General features: G+C 40.4%; 1 long non-coding RNA gene across 10 annotated transcripts; it reads right to left on the bottom strand.

The window, feature by feature from the left end:
* Positions 1-516: 516 nt before the first annotated feature.
* Positions 517-24,527, bottom strand: LOC141745445 (uncharacterized). Of its 10 annotated transcripts, none has more exons than XR_012587763.1 (7): positions 24,133-24,527; positions 17,211-17,355; positions 11,619-11,731; positions 10,500-10,642; positions 8,715-8,884; positions 7,985-8,132; positions 517-1,515 (listed from the first exon to the last, which is right to left on the bottom strand). It is a non-coding gene; the product is annotated as an uncharacterized LOC141745445 (long non-coding RNA). The 10 variants fall into 10 exon arrangements; XR_012587761.1 differs by lacking the exon at positions 517-1,515 and adding an exon at positions 1,526-5,780; XR_012587754.1 differs by lacking the exon at positions 517-1,515 and having other exon boundaries at positions 1,526-8,132.
* Positions 24,528-25,043: the final 516 nt, after the last annotated feature.

Below are 25,043 nucleotides of genomic sequence, written 5' to 3'. Positions count from 1 at the left end.
GTATTTTCCGTACAAATTGCTGATCCTTCTCTGTTGCAGCCTGAAGTGAGGGGCTGTGGTGCAGCCATAGGGTCTGGTGAGGTACGGATACAGCAACGTGTTAACAAGCGAGTGTGACACCGACGGGAATGGGACCAAGGGCTGGGAAAAAAGTGAGGAACAGGCAAAAATCCTGCCTCTGTGGCTGTCGTTGGGAGATTGCCAGGATTTTGTTCCCATTCATCATCCATATCATCATTTAGAGGGCATCTAATGACTGCTCAGACAGGATATTTTAGCTGTCCACGCATTGCAATTGACCTAGAAAAGGTCAATTGATGTCCCACTGAAATCAGCAGGAACTGATTAAACATGCAGCAATTGTGGTGAATGGTATTGGGTGGGAAAAACCAATGTCATTTCACTGACAACTTCAATAGAAATCTGACGATTTTCACCGGAAATTATCCAAATGCTTTTGAAGTGCACTGGAGTTTTGCCTTCAACGAGCTTCTAATCAGAGTACACATCTGGATAAGGCATAAAATTAGTGTGTTATTCTTTAAACATGGAAAAAAATTATATTGGAAATTCATTTTGTTTCACTTAGGCAGATGTGATTCCTCACTGCCGCTGCCCTTCCCTTCATTTGTCCTCATGCTTTTCATTATCAGAATGCCAATGTAATAAAGCCAGCTCTGTTGTAGTACGAAAATTACAACTGAATGCTTGGAATCTTAACAAAGGTAGAGATTAAAATAAAACAAAAACTAAAACCCAGAAAAGTAAGATGAAGGACCTAGCTTAAGCACACAGAGAATATTAATAAAGATCTTTAAACATTACTTTCATAGTTGCAACTGACAATTTCAGCAGCAGCAGCAGAAAAAAAATAATTAAATGGTGTCTTGTTTTGTGTTTGCGAGGCTGGATGTGAGGTGAAAGGGAAAATAACACTATGATGTGCCCTAATATTCTTGATTTAGATGAATACACCCAGAATACTTGGAGTGATGAATATAACCAAGAGATGGCAGCAGTTCATGCACTATTCATTTACTTTACTCAGTTTGCAACATTATTTTCTTCCTAACACAAGAAAATTTTGTTTGGCTTACGATGCAAATTGTTTCCATTATTATTAAAGAAAAGGAGGGGCAGAGACAAGAGAGGGAGGAATAGTCTGATGGAGGGATTTGGAAATTTATTTTAGGCATGCATCCAAGGACTCTTTTTGGAAAGAAATTACAACTGCTTGCTGTATAAATGAGTTAAAAAACAACTCCAGTTGGAAATCTCTTATGGGTGTACATACTATACAGCTACACTGCTAACTGGTGAAACACATTTGCTGTCATCTTCCATGGTTCTAAGACCATAAACGTGCATCCCATTTCCACAGGCCAGGATAACTGCTGCCATCTGGAGACCCTTACATTCGCTTTGAAGGCGGGATGCTTTAAATGATGCTCCAGTGAGTAGCTTCAAGCTCGCTCCTCCGAGGAGGGAAACTGCTTCGAGTACAGAAGGGGAGTGCTGAAGAGAGAACCACAAGGCTCCTGTTTAGCTACAAATGTGCATCTAAAAAGAAACCCTCCTGGACACCGAATCACTTGTTTTGACTCACTTATGCATACTCAAAGGCATCTCTTTCTTCAGGACCATGTCTTGCAGGGGCTAGAGACTTTCTAGTGGCTTCCATCTTTTTTATTGATGAAAATGTGACACTGGTAAAATCTAGCAACTTTTTTAGATAGGCAGTAGTTTTAAAAAAGAAAGCCTGAAACGACCTCCTTTGTGAGGGTGTATTACTTCAAAGAGAATGTGGAGTGGATGAGGCATTGCTACAACAGTCAAAGGAAAATACTGCAATTATTAGTCACATCTTATAAAGGACTGGACAGAGGGACAAAGACACACTCCAACTCCCTGATTATTTCAAAGGAGGAACATTTTGCATTAGGAAACTGAGTTAAAACATCTTGAGGCATTCAGAAAATATTTGGTGACCTAGGAAAAGATGATTGCATCAATAGAAAACTTAGATCATAGCTCAGTAGTTCAAACAAATACAGATACCCATAGACTTGCTTATCTGACAGGTAGATAGCTAGATAAATATACAAAACCTCCTAGGTTATCACTGCTGGACTAAACGCCTTGGCATTGTGATCAGCCTAGTCTACCATCGCTGGCTTTCACAGCATCAGCAAATTATATTTTGCTCCCTTCACTGCATCAGAGACAAAGGAATAGTCATGACAAAATCCAGAATGCAGGTATACCATCTAAAATGGATTTAGGTGTGTTTTAACCCCACTCCATGGTCCAGATGGGTGATGGCTAATTATTGCCCAAGCACCTCAGAGCTTATGGGCTGCTCCCCTGGACAACGTAAAAAAGAAGAGTCCTTTGTATGTGCATATGTGTGAGCACTGCACGTATACAGGAGCACATTGATTTGGCCCATAGATCTTGCCAGCGTGATCTGGACCGAAGCAGCATGGCCTAGTGCTGCCCAAATGCTGCCAAAGTCCTGGAGCAAGACGCCGATGCAGGAAGAGCTGTCTAAGAAAGTTTTGCAAATGCTGGTACAAACATAAACCAAATGTTTAATAGTACAGTCTACTCTTCACCTTGCTGACTAATGCATGCATGAAGGATGTGGACGATTTGCCTTCTAGTTCCCCTTCTTTATTATTTTGTTAGATAGGGATGAAAATATCCAAATTACCCATGTCCTAGCTGTGTGTGTTATGCATTGGCCTTCACAGTCAGGTTTCCTGTTATTTGCCCCCACCACAAATTTTGCACTTCAGGGTGTGGAGTGGTTCTGTTTCAGAAAGAAGAGAGCAGCGCATACCCCATCTCCAGAGTACTCCAGGTCATAAAATTCAGGATCAAGATCTTGAATTTCCTAGGCCAAAGCCCAAATTCCATATCTTCAGAATAATCACTTTAAAATCAGATGTAATTCAAAAGAAAGGATACAACAATAGTTTGTTTCTTTCTAGAAGTCTTGAGTAGTGCCTCATGATTGTTTTTGGCTAACTCGGAGTTGTGGTACTTTCAGCATGGAGAACATTCCTGACTATTTTTCAAAAATGACTATTTCTTCCACTCACACCAGTCACTGTCGAGGTAAGCTAATGCAAACAGTACCGATTTTTGCCCTAAAGCTAGGTGGCAAGATGATACAGTTAAATAGTTTCAAGGACTTCATTTACATGCTCTTATAAAATGACATAGCATGACACGAAACACTCATCTCTTCACTTGCAACTAAATAAAGCAGTAAAGCATGGTGATTCTAATCATAGTATATTTATATAAAGTACATTTCTCAAATTCCAATGCCGCTTAAACTTTTTTTAAACATCTGAACATGTCAAAATTTATATCATGAATTAATGTGCATTAAAAAAATGGTGCCAAATTAGCACTTCAAAATTAATTTAATGAGCAAGGCTCTGCCAAATCTTTTGAGAAACTCTTGTGTCATCATGAATTTGCTTCAGAAGTAATGTGGTATCCGTGGATGCTCATTTACAGGCAACAGCTATTGTCAAGGTACAGTCATATTCAAAATGATCATGGGGCATAAATTCTTATTGTAGAGATCCTTTTCACTTCTCTTTTTTTTCAGTCTCGCGCTGCTTTGATTTTATGCTAATGTGATGCCATTGGTTCTGTTAGGGTCAAAAGGATGTAAGACTGTAGTAACTTCTTATTGGAGGGAGATTGAAAAGGAATTGATTGAACAGGTCAGTCAACTAATGGAATAAGACCCTTAAATGGAGAAGTGGCAGCTTTGCTTGCTGTAGTCCAAAGTCTCTCTGGGGATCCAGGCCTGGAGCCATCAGCTCGTCAAGCCAAGGATGGCTTCTTACTGGGTCAGTAGCATGAGGAGCACGGCAGACCACTGATCCTGTCAGTAGCTTTTACTGATATCTCTAGAGCCATGAAAGACCTAGAAAAGATTTAGGACACCAGGCCTGACACACTTTCTGTCTACACCTCAGGAAGAGCCTGGCAATAACATTTATCATGCTTGTACGAAGTCCTTACAAAGCTCTTGGTACCTACGCAAAAGTGTCCCATGGACCTTTATGGCAGCAGTGAACCTTCTAGGGATGGTGTCTAAGGTTTCTGCGGGATCTGTTGGAGGGCCAAGCATTATCACTTTAAAGCCTTCTCAGTCCGTTCAGGCAGTGAAAGGATGCTGAGAAATCCTGGACGTGAGCAAAGCATTCCTGTGAAGACCGTGGATGAAATTTATGTGAAAAGAGCAAAGCGTGACTGCAACAGTAAGGTAAAAATGCAGATAGCAGGGAAAAAAAATAAAATACGCAGGAAGAGATGCAATTTTTGAGTAGTTCTTTTCATGTAGTCAAATCTGTGTCAGTGCCAGCAATGTAGGAAGTCAGTGGGTGTCTGATTATCATCTCCTGAAGACAGAAAAATTGCCATTGTATCAATGTGGTTTTTTTTAAATCAATCAGATGAATTTTTAAATAATAATTGAATGTATATATAGCAGCATTGTTTGCCTTTTTTTTTTTTTTTTCCGTTTCCCTCCACCTGGCTTTCTCATACAAAAGCTTTCCCTTTGCATACCATTGGCAGCTCGGAATATGAACAATGTATTTTGTCTTCAGCTTCAGTTCGGTGTGTGTTTCTGAACTACTTGGCGGGGGCGGGGGGAATCCCTTTGTAATGACTTCTAAATAAATTCAGTATCAATTTAAACTATTAGAGGAAGTTAAATCAAAATAATTAGGATATTAAAATACTTTGTGCATTTCCAATCACTGGTTTATTGCAAATCTGGATCTTTTCCAAGGAACAATAATAGAATGAATACATTAGAATGTTTCCTTCCCCTTAATATGAAACCATTTGCTCATGAAAAGATGATTGATAACTTGCATTAAACACAAAACCAGATTGATTTGCAGACATGCTTGAGGAGGGGCTGGAAGGAAGGGAGAATAAATGTCACATTAACAAAACATTACACAGGTGCGCATTCACACACACTAAGCGTATCAACCAAATAAAAAAGAAAACAACATAAAAGCTTTCATAGCACCTCTTCTCATTAGAAAAATGTACTAACCCTGTGTGATGTAATTGCGAAATATACCTTGGCATGGAGAAAGAGAGAGAGATACCTGGAGATTCTGACTGCAAGTGCTCTGAACCAGTTCAGAAAAAAGCTGGAGCAGGGTGCAGAGGGAGATAAATGTAAGCTGATCATAGTCTCAACTAAGTTATTGGCTCTGTCTTGTTTCTGATCCCTCGACCATCCTTCTTCACAAAGTGAAGAATTACGTCTTCCAAACTGTGTAGCCCCCTGGGACCAGGGAGCACAAATAAGGTTGCACCGTGCAAGGCCTTGGTCTGCAGGGGCTGCCGGGCTCTTCCCTCTGCCGCTGCCGCAGAAAGCGTCTGTCCCTGACAGGTGCCACCTTTAGTCTTAGGGCAGACTCAAGTTTCCAGCCTTATGGGTCTTTGTTTCGAGCCCTGGTGTAGTCTCCAGGGTGGCAAGTGTTAGCACAGACACGTGTGCATCCGTGGGCCGCCTTCTGCCAGCTGGAGACGGCAGGGCTGCAATCAAAGCCCAGCCTTGGGCAAAATACAGGAGGGTGAGCATTGTCACTTGATGAGATCTCTCTGTATTTCTGTGACTTCTCAACACCTTTCTCAGTTGTAGTTTTTTTGTTCTGCTTAAGTCTGGGACAGGGTTGTAATTTTCCATATCCTCCTGTTAGCTTTCCTCTTCTTTCTCTTCCTCCCACCTAAAGAAGATAAGGATTGCTGTACTGGATCAGATTAAATGTCAGTCTATCTCAGATGGTATCCATTTACAGATTCTTAGGGAACAATATAAGAAACAACATAAAAATTCAGACATCTGTGAAACATTCCTCCTCCTTTCTGAAGAGAAAGCAAACAAATAGTATACCCCTTTTCTGTTCACTTAAATGTATTTAGAGTCACTTCTTGGGCCACCAGGCGCTCCAGAAGTTTCAGAGTCACCTGGTGTGTCTGATGTATGCACCACAGAGGAGTCTAGTTCCTGCTGCAGAGGTCCTTGCACCTTAACCTCATAAAGAGACTGATCTGTATGTAACTAACACATCCTAGCGGAGGCAGAAGGGGACTGAAGGATGCTAGAGATAACTACAGCATACATAAATGGGGAAGAGAAGAGTTCTGCTGTAGTGAATTTGAAACAAGGAGAAGCGTTCTTGAATCAAGTGAACATGATGCTGCCAACAAAAGACGCCAGTGAAAAACGTGTATTACAGTATAAGCAAGAGAATTCTGAGTAGAGATCAAGATGCTCTATTTCCTTGGCATTTGCTAATGCTGCAATCACTGCAGGAATATTACGTCCAGGTCCGGTGCCTGCAAGTCAGGAAGGATGTTGTTCTGAAAAGAGGAATGAGTGCAGTACTGACAAAAATGCCCAAAAGACAAATATTTAAAGAATTCAATCTATTAGTTTATAAAAGAGATGGAGTAGCTTCGTCCCATTTCATATGGGTTTCAGTGGGGAGGACGAGTTTACTATTGAAACTCAAGCCGATAAAGCGAGAGTAAACCCAGGGATTAGAATCCAAAATTGAACAAACAATCTGTGTGATAAGACATACATTTTTTTAATAGAGAAGATATTAATCATTAAAATAATACAACCAGAGCTTTCACAGTATCATTGGGCAATTTTAGATTACCATCAAATGCTTATAGATTTTGTTTGATTTTGTTTTGTTTGCAAAAAATATTCTTTAAAAAAAAGCTTAAACGGCATGTAGTTCAAGCATGTTGGAATATCCACGTTATACGAGTAATCCCCTAGAAGTTCACTTCAGGTCCCTTCTGGATTTTATAACGAAGCAGCTGATGACTCCTGAAATACCTAAGGATGTTCAGCTGCGCCTAGTGGAGCACAACTTTATCTCTGCAAACATATTTCAGCGCCAAGGCAAAGCAAACCCATACCTGATGCAGTGGGCCATTGATATTTGAAAGTAAATCCCTTGGTTTTTAATTTCTGTGTCCTGAGATCCCTGTTTAAAAACGTGTTTCCTTTTTCATAAGTCACCGCATAACTCCCTGCTAATCCCCCTCATTTACATTGACTATTAGCTTTATGGAGAATGGTACTAATTAATCCTGCATAACTATAATTTAGTGGCTGGGCCGCACAACAGAATGAGAATTAGCATGGCACTGGGCGCCAGGTTATCAGATTCATTTTCTGGGTAAGTCCTATTATGTTCTGCATGATGGGCACTGTACACAACGAGTTTAATTACACAGCCTCTCAATCAGCTTTCTTGTAAGCCAGAAAACTATCTTCCAGCCCTTTCACTTTGCAGAAAGTAATGCTTTCTCTGAAGCCACTCTGAAGCCATTGTACTTGACCAGCTAATCGCTCTACCTGGACACTAATTATTAGTAGTAGCTAATGACTAATGACCTTTCCTGCAAGGTCATATCCCAAGATGACACTGGAGTCTACAAACATTCTCCTAAATTGGTAGTGACCGGTCATAAAGATTATGATTAACAGCGAACAGCCCACTTCCTGAATGAAATACAAATGAACGCATCAGAATTGAAACGATATTACACTGATTAATAGCATACATAAATAAGTAAATAAATATAGTCTCAGCTTCACTGGATGATGAAGTGTGATGTTGTCATACATCATTCTCTCCAAAGGGGCATTACCCCTCAGACGTTGCCCGTTAAAAGGCCTGGGTGGTATTGCCAGGTCTGGCAATGACTTGCCTCAATGAATCCCTCCGACTCTCTCTGCCCGATCCCCCTCCCTGCTGCTCTTTTTTGCTTTTTTCAACATTGATGGTAAAGTAGTTTTGTTCAGCCTCCTGACACCAGCACCCCCAGCAGAGACCCGTCCCATGAAGGCGACTCTCAGATCGTGTCTGTGCTGTCAGTGGATACAGAGAGCATGTTGAGGGGGTACCTCAGATCTGCAGGACAACGAAGCATCCTTTGGAAGTTCCTCTCCAGGATACAGAGTAAGCAGGCTCCTAGTTTTGATGATTTGATTAAGTGCTTCCAATTCATTAAAAGCTCCTGGGTTATGCATGCTTATTTCTCTTCTCTGTCACCTAATAAAAAAGGGATGGCACAGTAAGGCAGACTTTAAGACTTTTTTACTGCTAAAATGTTTGCATTGTAGAGATACGTGACTATATTTCACCAAGAAAGGAAAAAGCAAGCCCAACCAAGTGAAAACATTCAGAAATGAGAAAAGCAGCACTGGACTAACACAGAGATTGCTGGAGATTCTCCTTGTTTCATTATTTATATTTCCCCACAGTGGCAGAAAAACACATTCCTATATCCCATATAAAATATAATGCACTTAATTGATCTAAGTAATTTCAAGGCTGCTGAATAGCAGAAGCCTCCAGAGTGGAATATTCTGACTTAATGATCACATAAAGTTGCTCGAAGTGTTTTTAATGTCATTGTAATTTCCGAGTTTATTTAATAGTTGAGGGGGAGAGAGGGTAACATTAAGAGTCATCTGTGTGGCTTGCATGACTGTATATAACAAATGAGATATGTGTATGCCACAAGAGCCATCATTTTAAAATGGCTGCAGTAAAAACGCACTTATACTGAGCATTTGCTTGAGGCCATGACACGGTTTAATGAGGATGATATTGCATTAGGATTAAGGGCACCTCAGATTTGTTTCCAAGTGTTTGACCTTTTGAGCGGTCAGCTCGCTTCTTGATTCCACTGATTCCTTCCTTTTTCTTTCTCAGCCTCATCCATTCACTTCATAAAAACTTCAGCCAAGAGCTGCCCAACTCAGGTGTCCACCACGGTACGGTTGTAACCCACGTTACACCTGCAATGTACACGGTAAAGAGATTTCCGTACTTACTTTTTATTCATTATGTCGTAAACAGCTGCCTCTCGTTCCTAGTCATCAAACCCCTGGTAACTTTCAGAAAAAAAGCGAGTTTTTGACTCACTCACAGACGAGGGTCAACACATTCACAAGCGAAGCACAAGTGGGTATTACGTATGCAACCTGCATGGATGCTTTTTTCAGTGCAGGTGGCCTCACTGATTTCAAAACAGCGATAGGCAGAGTGGCAGCATGTGTTGCTCCGTTGGATACCTTTATTCTCCCCAGCCTGGTGTTTGCCTGCTGTTGAAGTCTTTTCCCCAGTTTTTACCAACACTGTTCAGAGTTATTTTGCAATATTAAAACAAGAATTAGGATTTTAAAGCTAATTCCATATTCTTCTCTACTCCTTCTAGCCTTCTGCTCTGTTTGAAGTTATTTTAATCTCCTCTCAACCTTGCCATTTTTTTTTCCTATTGGACTTGTCTAATTTGCCTCGTTTCTAACTCATGATGATATCCTCAAGACACCAATTCATAACTTCCTCATGTTGAAATTGTTCATTAAAATCTAATTTTTACCATCTAATTCTGGCTTTTTAGCTAATGAAATCAGAGTAATTATAAATATCCATCTTGCAACATTGCATATTGACATTTGAATATAAAGACGGAATGGAAGAAAAGCACCGCTGGAGAACTTCTTTTCTTTCCTCTAGCTGCAGAGGAAATCAGCTCAATCATAAATATATAGATTAAAATACTCTCATCTAAGTTCATTTCAATATTAACTTTATACTGCCATTAAGGTTTGCCTGAACAGGAATCATAAGGGACCGTATCTAATTTCAACAGCTTCACATGAGATATGTTTGGTTTGCTCAGATCCATTATTTAACAGAGAACTGACATGCTCAGAAAGAAAGGTACAGCTCATGCTGTATTTGATCCAGAGTTCAACAAGATCTTTAACATCTTCCAAAAATATTAGAATATATTAAAGGAAAGAATCACTCAGGAGAACTTCTTTTAGTACCTTTTTCTAGTCTCATTTTAGTTTATGACTCTAGACTAGATCCATGGCTGAATTTTGCAGGATCACATTGTATTATGATGCCCCGTGACACCAAATAGCTACCCCACAATCTTATAAGGTTATAAGAAGAATTTCTTTATCTTTTTAAACTTTTGGCAACCCTCGCTAGAAGTTATAGACACTGATGGATATTAATATACTGATGCAACAGTCTGAAAAACGTATGGATAGGGGAAAGACAATCAGACTTGTAATACGTTCATGTGTTATCACCACAGGATGGGGATCTGATCCCGTCTGTAATTCTGCAGGTACAGATCCTTTTGAAATAGTGTGGTTTGGAGAGCTGGATGTCAGTTCTGCAGATATGCCGCTTTAAAAAAGGCTTCAAAAAAACATAGGTAAGGTATTGTAAGGATGATCAAGTAGGCACGTTGTTATCAGAAAAAAAAAAAAAAAAAGATTTGTTGAAACCCAAATCATTTACCTAGTGGGATCCATATTTTATAAACTTCCTGTAGATCCCTGCCCAGTTTTTTGACAAAGCGCTTTGTGAAATGTGGGGATGCTCACTTACTGTTTGCGCTCCAGTGAGGCGGCCAAATTCAGATTGCCTTGGAAATGGGCCCTGCTGGGCTTCCAGGTCCTGCACCACAGAGACAAGGGTCTGGATGAGCTGAAAGCCTCAGCCCCAGGCAAAGTTCATGTCCTGACTGTAATCTGCAACCCGAGAAGCAAGGAGGTTTCAACTCCACTGCAGCTGTGGATTGACTTAAAGGTGATGACAAGTGGAGAAGCTGAACTGCTTTTTTTTTGGATCTAAGAGGTTAGACTCTTAATTTGTCATTTTTCTAATTTTTCAGCTTTATACAAAGAAATCCTTTGATGTTCTGTATCTTTTTTTTTTTTTTAAATGAAGCAGTAGATATAATCACTGAGGAGAGAACTGCTGGGAAGAGCGCAGACGCTAGACAGAAATTCTTCAGTCGGAGTGCCTCAGCCACAACAGAGATTTTCTCTCACTCCATATTTTACACAACAGCTCGGAAGAGAAGTTTGTCTAGTGACGGCAGCTGAAGTTGTCATTGCCAGTCTCCACAACGTACAATTACTTTGATTCATGCAATCTGCCTCTATGATAAGATGTCTCACAGTAAGGACATAATAACCACTAAAATAACTATTTAGTTATTATGGCTAGATGGGTCTAAGTTCATTTTAATCAAAAGCTTCAGTATCAGCTAGTTTGATATCTGTTGGCAAAAATACTCTTCTTGGCAATGGACCAATGAATTCACAGAACAGGCACGAGGGAGACTTGTTTCAGGCCCAACATCAGTTAAAACATCCTTCATGGCCATTATGTCACTGCAGAGAGAATGGCGAACGCTGTGAATCGGTGGCAGAGAGGAGAGAATCCTGCATGTTAGAGCATGTTCAGGCAGGCATTCCCTGGGGATAAGTATAAGCTGATCCTCCAGAAATTTGAAGCTGCAGCTTTTTATGCTGGAGTTGTAAGCATCGGTCTGCAGCTTTTAAGTAATAGGCCCCGATGAGATAACTGGTGGGCCGTTGACATTTTTTGGCGCCCGGGAAATGCAATGACTCTGGAGTTATCATTCATTAACTCTTGTGAAAACAACGCAAGAATTTAATCTTGTGGCAGTGAAAAAAGAAAGAACCTAACACCTCATACCATGGCGAATGTTTGTTCTAGTTCCAAGCAGAGAATGTTGAACCTCTGTGGCAGCCTTCTGGCTCTGATTTTACTTGGAATAATGCAGAAGGCTTATTCTGTAAGTCAGCTTTCTTTTGGAAATAAAAAAGATATGACAATTACTGTAATTGAGTATTAAAATGAACAGAAAAAGGATCAAACAAAGCAGTCTTACAACAGCTATCATTTACTTCTGTTTACTGGCATTAATGCCCTGCGTACACGCTCTTCAGAAAGGTCAGTGGTAGGCGGCACACGACTTTTTCAGAAAATGTAAACAACAGAATAAATATTTTGAAAGCACTGTTCTTGGAGAATGGCAGTTGCAATATCACGGCCATAAAGCTAATGAAGAGATGAAATTGAAAATAACCAACCCGGGCCCTGGAACAACCTTGTTTTCAACCCAGGGCTCAGTCAAGGGGTTTTTGTGGCCGGGAGGCCCAAGTGTAAGGATTACCAGGGCAGTTAGGCCAAATCAGTTCCACACTACAGCCTAGAGCTGAACCAAGAACTGGTATAATTGTCTGTTGTCTTCCTCTCAGCACCAAGATCCACAACCAAACTGAGCAGATGCCAAGAGGTTGGCTTGCCTGTGCCACTGCAAAACCCTGAAGAAGCATTAATATTAGTCTTGACAGAATCAAAAAAGGCAGCAGAACTAAGGGTAATTGATTCTTCAGGGCCCTCAGACCAATTTTCTAGTTTTCCTCTGTGTGATTATCTGAGCCGCTGTCTTTCGGTATCATTGGTGCAGGAGGCAGATATCCATGCCAGTAGCCTGAGTGCTATTGCCAGCAAGTTGCACAATTCATCAAGGAACCATGAGGGGTTTTATGTAATTTATCCTTTTCTTCCATGACCTATGGTGCAACTCTCTATATAATACTATAAATAAACCATCCTGGTTCACCAGCTTTTTCCCTAAGCTTAGATACCAGATGCACGTGAGGAAAACGCCATGAAACAAAAGGACACGAAACAAAAGGACATGAAACAAAAGGATGTAAATACACTTTTTAAAAGATCTCGGCTGGTTTCATCCCACCTAACTGTAGGCACCTAAGCAGAAAGTCTGATTAGGGAGTCTGGTCACCTTTGGCACCTTATGTCTTCAGTGAAGAAACTCACATCGATCTGAAGACGTATTTTGATCTCAGGTGCAGCACCTCCTGTCAAGCCTTTTTGCCCCATTTCTTGCAGTGGAAGTGCATGACATCTGGGCACCTGACTTACGAAATTCAATTCTGCCTAAAATTGTGGGGGAACTAATAGTCTGTGGGGTTTTTGCGTTATTCCCATTCTCTAGCATATTATCCCTATTTCTCTACCTGGGAATCTTTACATTCTTCCTCTACTTTTAATTTTTTTTCCACCTCTCATTTTCTCTGTATGCAGTATTCCTTCCCTTTGACTCTCCCTTCTTTGCTCATTGCACCACCAGCTGTTCAGGTCCTTCCTCTCTCTATCAGGTGTTATGTATTTAAGCGGACACTGAATTAAAAGTCAGTTTTCCCAAAACTGGTCTTGAAGAAACTAAAAACTAGACGGGAGCTTGGCAACTATTATCAGATTTGGTTAATACTATTAACCGAAAAGAAGACAACATTTTGAGGACGTGTGTAAAAAAATATTAAATATTTGAATGGAACTTTGAAGTGCCATTTTTGTTGAAGAATGAAAACAAAGGAGTTTTAAAGTTAAAAAATATTTTCCCTTGAAAAGAGATTTTTGAATTATTACATGACAATAAAAGAACACAAATTAAAAAAAGAAAAAGAAAAATCTCAAGACTTTTAATTTCAAGTTAAACAAAATACCTTAGCGAAATTCAAAGTCAGTGTTTCATTGTTTTTTAGATTTTGAGTTTGTGTTTTTAGAAGTTTGTTGCCATTAAGCTGTGAGCAATTTTTAAAATCTTTTTCAGTCTACCACAGGCATGAAAGATCTATTATTCACCAAACTCTGTCTCCTGTTGTTCCTCCTTTCCCTTCTATTTTTGAATCGTCAATTTTCTCTTTGTCTGGCTGCCATCGATATTATATTGTCTCTACATGGTCTAGTCCAACCTCTCACACAATAGCACTGACTGGCCTATAAACACTAACAAATTAATGCTATATTCAATGGAATGAAGCTGTACTGTTGAAAGAGATTGAGGGCTAGCAATAGAGAAATCACAGATGAATTTGTAATGTGATACAGCAGCAAAAGGAAGGGCAATGCAATCTTAGGCTACGGTTAGAGAGACATTACATTATGGAGCCAAAAAAAACCAAAAACAAACCCCAATAACTTTCCTCTGTACAGCTTGGCTGTGCCTGCACCTGGAATATTGTTTTCAGTCCAGGGCACCAGAGACATATCGACAAATGAACATTCAGCGAGAAGTGCTGTAGCAGTTGATTTACTGTGGAAAGTTTAAATGAGCTAAATAAGACAGCTGTGCTCCTCTGGGCGGCACGGGACAGAAAGCAGCATAGCTGCGAGCAAAGAACATGCTGCCATGGGGACCTGGATGTGAAGCTATCTTCTAAGGATGGTCAGGGCATCACCTGTCTGCATCTACATCCCACCTTTTCCTTCACTTATTCCCTTAGGATAAACATTTCTGAAACTAAATTTTCTGACAACCAAGCCACAAATCCAAATTCCTCCTTGTCTGCAGGCAGAATATATACCCTCAGAACGACAAAGCTCCAGACCATCTGCCAGAGGTTAGTAATCTCTGCCCAGCTGCATGGGCAGGACCTTTGGGAACAGTTCAGTCCACGTATTTGCCTGTCACAACTAGAAGAAGCAAATGCCACAAGTGGGTTAGGTAAAAGGGCTACCTTATTTCCATTTCATACTTTCACACCAGAATTTGGCACAAGATAATCAAAGAATGGCCTACAGCAAACAAGATTAATAATGGAATTAAACCAACTGTGCAAGTCCCAGCCAAGATCAGGGTCCAGATATTCTTTGGTTGTGCAAATATGTACTGTGAAAAGCCCTGAAATATTAAGAATTTAAGCAAACATCCTGTGACAGCGTGTGATATGTTTGTATCAGATTACGCAGAACATTTGCTTTTCATGATGCTTTGAGAATATCCGCACTGCTCCTGCCCAAGCTATCCATCGTACTTCTGCAAGCAACCTGCCCCCAAAAAGACACATCAGACTTCACCAGAAAAACAGCAAGCTACTGCCCTAGCCCCAGGGAGTTTCTCTACTGGTTTCTGTGACACATCTGAGGAAGAGCAATTTTTTTGAGTAGCTGTGAGTTGAGAGCAGGTATCGGAACTGAACTTTGCAAGTCGATTATACGATATGGAAAGAACTTGGTTTCTAAGAGTCAAGTACTTCTGGTGCAGGGAGCACACTTTGTACGACCACAACTGCCATGCAGACAGTAGACCACATCCTCCCAAGGAGGTGTGAAAAGGGAAGTGATCAGGCATTTATCAGCACTTGGCTTCTTTGAGGAAGCTTCCAGTGTTTTCAGTGTTCTCTATACTGCATTTTTTTTAGCTCTGTTAAGGCTTTGCTCTCTGCCTTAATTTGCTTTGCTGTGCATTATGTCCCTGAAGACATATACTTGAGAAGCCAGAAGATAGCTGGTGAAGCTAGAGAAGCGTGGTGTAGTGGAAGGCAGGCTCTGAAGGCCAACCTCATCCCCAGGGACAGCCCATCTGAGAGGTCTGAGCATGGTCCTGCGATCTTCAGGCCCACAGAAGAAACAAGCACTGAGAATGTTCTGAGACCTCACTGACTTGAAAATAGCCGGCACTCAGCTGAATGTCCTCAAAAGAGGTGTGTGGTGACAGGAAGGGATACCGACTTAAGTGCAACAGAAAGGAAATAAAACTATTGTCATTTTATAGGGAGGAGATGTATGTAGGACATTTTCTTAGGAGAAACAGGAGAAATCAAAGTCTAATGTGTATACCCAGGAGTTATTTGAAGATAAGAATTAGTTGTGCAGTAAGAAGTAGAACTTGCTAACTGGCTCAACTATCACTACAGTGAAATTTCTAATTTATTATACAAATTAGACCAAGGCAGAATAAGGAATTCTGTTTAATCATAAAGATTTGGGGGGGTGGAAGTCTTGTATTTTTGAGAAAGATTGAATATTCTATAAAGTCAAATCTCCTCACTTAAATGAAGGTCTTAAACTAGAGCGAAGAAAGTGAAAGAGGTCACGCCGTTTCATCAGGATTACTTTCAAGCAGTTAGTCACTAAGTCATTGGGGTTTTCATGAGAAAAATGGCTCAGGTTTCTCTTGCAGCTAACTCAGCTGCTATATGGTGCGAGAAGTGGCTAGTTAAATGACTTATACAAACCAAGAAAGGTCAGGATTTTTTTGACGATATTTCTGTCTGGGGGATAAGTATGTTTCCTTTTTCTCTGCTCCCAGAATGTATTATCTATATACACTCTAAGTGACATTAGCAATAAGTTGAATAAGTGCTTCATTCACCAATTGATTCACAAGTGGAGATAATTCTTATATTCACAGGCAGAAAAGGGGTCTGCTGGGGGGAAAAGCTGCAGTTCATTTCTATTTTTAATCACAAGGAGCCTGAAGCATGTGCAATACTGTTCCCCTCAAGGAACTTTATGTGTCAGTTATGGTCAGTGGCCAAATTTGTGAGGATTATTATGAAAACTGTAGTCCTCCAGTCAGCAAGACGCCTAAATCTCTCTACATCCTGACCGCTTTCATGTTTTACCTGGCCTGTGATTGCTTTCTCAACTCAGTTATGCTGTGGGAAGGATGCAAAGATAATGTGATTCCTTGAACTTCTCAGGACATCCTGACCTCCGTTGCTTCACTAGAGATAGATGGAGCAAGAGAAATACCAGCCAAATCTTCTTTTCTTCCTATTCCAAGCAGTTTCAGAGGAAAAGTTATACAGCAGATGAAACCAGAAGACAAACACTGCTTTGCCACTGGTAAGGTGGCCAGTGAGGCGGGCTTCGGACTTTCTTTTTTGTTAGTGAAGTTCCGTGTGTGGGGACTGCACACGACCTGGGCATGCTTTGTCTTTTAAAGGCCTGGTCCAAACTCCTATGAAGTCAAGGCAAACTGTTCCTTGAATTCATAGGCTTGGGATTAGGCTTTAAAACTTCTGGCTTGAAGCCATTATTTCAAGATCCAGATTCTTGTCCAAAAGTCCCTGAATTTTAGAGATGCTTCTTTGAAGAGCTCCTTGGGGAAGTGTCAAAATTTTTAATCAATTTTTGGGATTCACAACATAAGCTGTTGTTGATTACATGATTTATACATGCTCTCCATAGAGTTGGAGGGGCATCATGCATTATTTTACAGTGTTTATTGCTTATTATGGAAACTACATGATAATAGTGGTTTCAATTATAAGCTTATTAGGCAGGTAATTGACAACACAAGTATACTATAAAGTTACACTCTGCTTGCTTCAATACAAGTGCTGCGTTGTGTTTTTAGGCAGGCAATGCTGATAATCAGTGCATAAATGATTTCCTAATTAACTCCTCCTGTCAGAATGCCAGTTTCACTCAACAAGTGAGTTGGCCAAGAGTTCATTTGTCTCTTACCTTTCCCACTCAGCTGTATCATCTTCTGTGATGAGAAACGGTTCATCGCAACAGGAGTCTTGCCCAGACCATGGCAGCAAATGCATACTGTCAGTTGTACTGTCAGGAATTACATCTCTTTCAAGTTCAGAGCTGCAGAAGATCACTGAAAACAGCAGGGTGACAACGCTTGAAAGTGGATTCTCATTCTTACCCTTGAGAGATGCTTCTAAGGGAGTCATGGGTATTCAGTTCAGGCTAGTGACTCTCTGCAACATCTCAGGACAGTAGCAAATGACACCTGAGATCTCAAATGCCTTACAGGTTTTAACTCATATTCCTAATGCATCAGGAAAGTCAATAGTGCTTTATGAGATTATAGCGAGGAGGAGAGACCAGGTATTCTGGATGCTTGTTCTTCTCTTTGAAACAAGAAAGGTGATAGTTCAAAAAAATATTGATCTGGGAGATTTTGCAGGCAACTAGCAAAGGCCTGAAATATGCCCCCAAAAACAGTGGTTAAATATTGACCAGTAAAGAGTGACACATTTGTCCCTTTTGCCAACTGAGGTACTGAGATGTCTGAATGAGGATTCCTCCTTAGTCAGAAGGATGTACAAGGTTTACAAATGCTTTCTTCTGTATGAAAGACTGAACACAAAAGAAAAGCAAGCAATGTCCTCTTCGAAAACTTTTAACCAAGCACCTGCCTACAGCCTGTTAAGAAACTGCTCTATTTATGTTATCTCTGCAACTTTCGTTATACTCCAGCTATGGTAGAGCTGTGGTGGAAATAATAAATAAGATTCTTATCTTTCATAATTATTCTTAAACTTTTAGGCTTTCCTAGACAGCTACATGAGGTAGAAGCTGAACTTCTCAAAGAAATTCTTACAGGTGCTTTCCATCAAATCTCACCCTACTTTACTCATGGACGATTCAGGGTGACCTTAGACCTCTTGTTTGGGTCAAATTTCTGATGTCCCATCCTGAGATAGCATAGATACATTTTGCATTCAAATGCCTGAAGTGTCTGCTGTGGAGTTGGAAATACTGTCATACCAGTTCAGAGAATAAGTAAATCATCATTTTTGTCTGTCTGCCACTGATCTCGTTGCTTTCATCATCACAGATCACTGCAAATCTCCAACATGTAGCATGTTTGGTGTCATTTCACTCCGTTTTACTCATTTAGGTGTGCCCTTCAGCTTTTCTGTAAAGGGGAGATGCATGAAAAATCTCCTCTCACAGTTACAATTTCTCTTTAATCTCTGAGCGTAAGGTGACTTATAATTAGCGGTTTGATCCATTCTGTTCAGAGAAGCTCTAGTAAGACAAATAAGGAAATGAAATTTGTTTCATCTTTGCCTTCAAAATGTGCTTCTCTTGTAGCAGCAAAAAGGGAGAAGAAGGAAAGAAATACTACTTTGATATAGACAGGTTTCAGAGTATGGGAATTACAGTGTTTGCTGGATAACAGGCGCAGTAAAGAAGACAAAAGCCCCTGTGGTCCTTGTTCACCCACGAAAAACAAAATGGTGTCACCGATGGGAAACATCTTTCCTGGCTCAGAGCAATTGAATCATATCACCTGTTTTCCTACCTGGAAAGGGCTACCAACACCACCCTTTCTGGCCTGGAGAAGAAATAGGACCTTCTCACCAGCATCTGCTCCTCTGTAAGGGCCTCCCAAGGGTCGGAAGGGTAAAAGGAGGGAATATGCTAATAAATAGCAAGTTAAGAGATCTCCTTTTAGTGGCCAGGAAAAGAGGTCTAACCCACAGGAGGCATTTCTGATGGACAGATGATTTTCTGCATTAGTCATACTTTAAAGTTTTCTGTTTTCATTATTCAAGGTGTCTGGGTGTAGTCATCATTACTAATAAAGCAAAATAATGTGGCACTACAAAATGCAGGTTTACCTCCAATCCCAGCTATCCTGCTGACCCTAACCCCACCAAGCCTCTTATGGCATTTGGTTGACAACCAGAAATCAGCTGAATACTGGATTTCTACAGTTCACTAGACTGCCAAGGACCTGGTTACAACTTTTTAATGAAAAAACCACAATTGCACTTATGAAAGCCTCCTCAAGATTTTGGCCTTTCAGGGGGTATGTATGCAACAGTCTGCAGACTGAAAAAGTCCTTGAACAAGGAGTTAATTTTCTCAGGTATTTTGAACATTCCCAGCACACTGGAGATCTTACTGTAAAGGATTTTATCATTTATTATTTCTTCTTATTCTTACTATATGCGGGTGATGGAGTGACAGCCTTCCCGGAGTTGTTTATTTAAGCTTAAATTTCAAGCTCCAAACTTCGGGTTTATAATTTAGTTTAACATTTAATTCTTAGATGCTTAAATAATGGTTTTTTACTTGCATTCACAGAATTAGGCCCACAGTCCATTTCAGATATTTCCGTCTGGGAAAAAAAAAATAAATTGGCACCAGTGAATGAGGGGAGATGGTACTCAGTACTAGACGGATAAATACATATTGCAAAATGGGGGATTCAGGCAGAAACGCCTAGAAAATTAAACCTGGCCATTTCATGCCATCTACTTAGAATGGCAGTGTTACTGTTTATTTGAGAATAGAAATTAAGATTTCAATTGCTTCTAAATTAGGAAGCGCACATGCACACACACGCGCACATGAACAGACATTAATAAAACCCAGAAATAGAGGACAACAACAATGGGATGCAGAGGGGTTTTGATTATTTCAGCATGTGGCCTAAAACGCGGCAGATTCAGCAAGATGCAGATTTGCATAATGTAATGAGACTGGAATCAAAGTATCAGAAAGACAGACCAAGTGCTAATTAACTAGACACTGCAGTAAAAACACCAGGATGGCCGGACAGTACAATGCAGGAAAACATTCCAGGGACAAATGGATAGCAACGTTAATTGCATTAGAAAAAGACTCTTGGCTAGAATACTCTGGAGCTATTGCTGCAAATTTTAGCAGACTGTTCGAATAGATTAATGTCAGCCTAAAGTTCTTTGGAGCTACAGGTTCCTGACAATTGCTAGACTGGCAAGGAATCGGGTCAGTCCTTCTGTGAACAGAGCCGCCCAAACCCATAGCTCAGGGCCACGGCACTAAAATAGACAGCAAGAAGTAAACCTTCCATCCCTTCTAGAAATGTCCACGGTTAGTAGCTTGCCTTATTTTTAATCTATGTATGCAGCCACTTAGGATACTCTGTAAAGGACACCGTGCCCTTTTTGTTTGGTGTTCTGGCAGTGTGCTGTGGCCGGAAAGGAAGAGTTTGGGCCTCTTCCCTCATTCTGAGGACTAAGATTTGGGACTAGGATTATTGTCTCTTGTGTACAGCATCACTGATCGCCCAGAAAACCCTAACAGTTTCGTACTCCTTTTTCTTGCCTTCAGGATTCTATAACGAGAGCTAAATTGATAAAAAGCCTTTTTAATAAAAAAAAAAAAAATCATTAATATTTAACAGCCAGAATAAAACTTAAATATGTATGCGTGTCTATTTTACATAAAGGTCTGCAACCCCCTATCAATAATTGAGGCATATGAGTTTCTTTAGACACCTCCAGCAGTTATATTAAGCTGGTCCTTTCTCTCTTTATAAAGATTGAGTGGATAGGTGTGGGTGTGTGGACAGCTGTGCAAGAGGAGAGTAAATCCTAGAGGACCACGATGCCTCCCATGTACCATGCTCATAGAAAGGTCTTCCTTTCGATGAGCAGAACACTCTTCCCCTCTGAGGCCAGCTGCAGAGGCTTCTCTTGGACTCAAGGGGCAGTAGTTTACGCTTTTAGCTCTGACACACTCCTCTGCAGCGTGGAAGCCACCGCAGTGGTGTACTCTCCTTTTCTCAGGGGCAAACCTAGTCCTCCCCTCAATGGCCTGTTCAGAGGGAACAAAGCTCACTTAGAAGCCTCAAGATGAGGCCATTTTCTGGGAAGAGCTCCAGGAAAACTTTAAGACACTTACTTTAAGATTTCTTTAGATAAGTGGTTCTTCAGTGAGTGTATCAGGTGAGCAGGAGAGGCTTCTGAATCCTGCTTACCAGCTAGAAATAATGATGAGTTCATTAGATGTGTCACGCTGTTGTTCCAACTACTGCCACCTTGCTGCAGAGATGTTCAAGCAGTGAAAAAGGGTTATTTGCAAATGAAATTCTGAAATCTGAAAATGGAAAAATCATAGGTAATAGATGTGATGAAAACGCTTTGACCATCTTCTTGGATTAAAGGGAAAAATTAGTCCCAAGTAATTTATGCAGTAGGTGTCAGGCATATTAGTTGAGCAAGCTAGCCAGAATCTTTTGCTAGCTGTTGAGAATGACCATATGCCACGTCCCTCGCTCCAGGTGAGGATATTTGTTTTTCATAATTTTCTGTGGAATACCTTGCCTTATTCTGACTGGCTCTTACACATGGAGTTTACACATGCTTTGAAGATCATTTAGAGGAGAACTAGAACAGATGTTTCTCAATTGGGTAAGAGAGGACATTAATCCCAATCTGAAAGTTTTCACAAAGCCAAAAGAGAAAGTGAAAAGGATTGTTCTGTTTGACTATTAAAAGACCCCCAAAACTCAACAATGAAAACGCACAGGTGCTTACGTTTCAGAAGTTTCTGAGATGTGAAAACTGAAATAGTCTTTTCTGACCATTGGCTGTGGACTGGTGAGGCAACCAGGACCATGGGAAATAAAAAAAATATATTAAACCATCGACTCTCTCCTGGAATACTCTTTGTTAGGGACCCAGGTTCATCTGTAGGCAGACAACAAGGACACTGAGATGAAAAAGCCATGAAAGGAAACCATGTTGAGCTGGGAAGAGGGAGGGTAAGGAGACCTCTCTTTCTCTCCTCTTTCCCTTCCTTTCAAACTCATTAGCATTAATACATCTTGATACATTGAGCCATCCCACCAGAATTAAAGCTGCTTGCTTTGTGCAATGTGATCCACCGCATCTCTACTCACTGCACCCAGGGAAACAGGGAAGGTCAGAGGTCTCTGTGTAGCTGATAAAAATCAAGGCTGAGAAATTCATCAGCTCTTTTTGCATTTGATATCAGTGACAGGTGGATCTGGTGCTTCTTATTCCTCTTCTAATTTCACATCTGTGTTTGCAATCAGAAGATACATATCCTTCCCTGTTCCCGTTTTTCCTTAGTACTGCCACAATCCAGGTTCATCTTCCTTCTGGAAGCTGCCAATGACTTTTTCAGAGGTGAAGGCTGGTGTGTGGGGAGTTTCTACTCATAAACAGTATCCACCTCCTTTGAGATGGATTCACCTAGTTAGCCAGAATGAGCTGTGTCCCTGAAGTGTATCAATAGGCATGAGGGAAAAATAAATGTCTTTGGAGTACACGGGTGAATGCACGTAATGCTCTTAAATTATTTTGAAAGTTTCCTCTGGGTTCTCCTTCAACTTACCAGGCCCTTCACTAGCTGGTAGATATCCTTCAGGAAGTAAAGTATTGCCCATGGACATACATTATCTGCGGTATTTATCATATATACTTGAAATCATCCCTGCAAATCTCAGGACTAATGCAATACTCAATCATGCAGGCAACACAAGCAGAAAATAGGAAACAGTATGGGGCTGCCTCCTTCGGGAAAATCGCAATATATCAGTGCATAGTTATTAACTTCATTTGTTAAGGAATATGTCATGATCACAGACAGGCTGTAGGGCTTGCAACATTCATTGATGTCCCAAGGAAATTCAGCAAACAATTGGTTTTAAATATCACATGCCAAAAATAAAAAAAATAAAATCTATATGTTTGGATTTAATCCCCAATTATTATTATTTTAATGTTATGCAATGAGAGAAAAAGAACACGAAAAATGTCAGTCAAATGACACCTACAATCACCGCTAGAGAAATAGGTTTTTGTCCTCTGTTTTGTGGGGGTGTATCTTTAACCCATTTCTTTACCTGTCCTTTGAATTATGTTTCTGGCAATTTTCAACATAGGATATCACATAATTTTTTTTTGAAAATTTATTTATCTGTTTGAAAATTTCTGACTAAATTGTTATGATTTTCCAGGTTTTATTATTTTTTTCTTTACTTTTATTATCTGAAAGATTTTCCTCATTATCACTCAGTGTCACTAATTCAACCAGCCTAAACCTACAACTTAAAAAGAAATATTTTTTTGAAAAACAAAGAATCCCACCTCAATGCAATATATTCTCTCTCAGTCAAGGAAATTACACAGTGTCGGTTAGTTTGATCCCATATTTGTACAAAATATATTAGTGATCTTCCTTTCCCACTGTCCAAGTAAATTCTACATTCACATGGAAACAAATTGTTAGATTATACAGTATATTAGATTAACACCCTAAAAAGTACAAACCCCAGCAGGAAACCAGCCTTCCTGCTAGAAGATCATTTCAGTTTGCTCCCAGGCATTTCTCACCCAGCAAGAAATTCCAGCAAAATGTCAGTAAAGTTTGCTACTTTGAGATGTAGCTGACAGGAGAATTCTGGCCTGTCAGGTTGTGGTGGCTTTTAAAATATTTTCAGTATTTCAACTCATTGTAAAAAAAAAAAAAAAAAAAAAGTAAAAACTAAAAATGGCCAACTGCCGTCATTCAAAGATTTAATATGATAAGAATAATTATGTTCCCGATCCATTAAACCTGTGACACATACTCTATAAATGCTTCAGGGAATAAGATGCGATATTGTGGTGGTAAAACCTGTATCTGCTGAAGGGAAGAATGCCACTAAAATAAAGGGAAACATAGTAAAGAAATGGAGTTTTTATGAGGTAAGGTATGGCAGGTAAGCATGATGAAATGCTAATTTATGTCCTTCACAGTACAGTCCTTGCTGCTACAGCAGGAACTAATCTTCTTCTGCCAATGGAGAAGAGCAAATATTGGAGACCGACGGCACCTGGTACCACGTCAGTGATGAACATACCTCTTTTGGAAGTGTCCGATCAGCCCAGTGCCTCTGCATCAGGAGGTCCTTAGCTGCTGTCTCCCAAAGGGTTATCCTGACACGGTGCAACGGTTTCCACAGAGCTGAAATTTCTTCCTAGTTCCCTGCAAGACCAGACCCACAGTGAGAGAGAAAAAGTGGGAAAACATACAGCAGCGGATTCCTGGTTTGGAGCTGTTGGGAAATGGAGACAAAGAGCTTTGAGAAGTCCTGGGACACCCTGAGGCAGGCCAGGCAAGCTGGACGGGACAGGGACAGAGTCCCCGCAAGCTGAATGGGACTGCGTTGTCCCAGCGCTCTTCTTCATCAGCACTGTGGTTGCACCCAGCCCTTCTGGAGGTGGATGATGGTTTTATTTTTAATTTTTAGGCAGATGGCTGATTCACTAACCCTACTCTGATTTTGCGTTGAGGACCAGCCCATATACATTCGCATTTGGTAAAGCTAGCCCATCTCATACCAGCGCTTTCTAAATTAAGCATTCAGAATCTTTCTTTCAAAATGGCATGTTTAGTTTCAGAAAATGTCTCTTTTAAGAAAGGAGACTTTTCCTTCATACCAGTAGGTTTTCAGTCTGGCAATGAACCAACTCCTCTCTTTATTCACCCAATTTGAGCATTTTACAAACAAACTGAAATCACATAGAATACGATCTATGACGCATTCTTTCTACCCACACAAATATCGTTTCTGGGCATTTTCAATCTCTGGTTTCTTCCTCAGTCTGGTGAGAAATTTTCCACTTTTATACCTTTCGCACTTGAGCAAAGTGAGAGGGCAATTGCTTCCAGTGTGTGCTTAACAAAAGGAATATAATTGGGAGTTTGGCTGCATTATGGAACAGCAGGATTCTGTCTTTCCTCACTTCCTTTTTTTATTAATTCTGTTGG

The sequence above is a fragment of the Larus michahellis genome, chromosome 6, assembly GCF_964199755.1.
Source record: "Larus michahellis chromosome 6, bLarMic1.1, whole genome shotgun sequence".
In the NCBI taxonomy this organism is placed as follows: Eukaryota; Metazoa; Chordata; class Aves; order Charadriiformes; family Laridae; genus Larus; species Larus michahellis.
The sequence above is the reverse complement of the archived record's forward strand: the minus strand, read 5'-3'. Positions and strand labels throughout refer to the sequence as shown.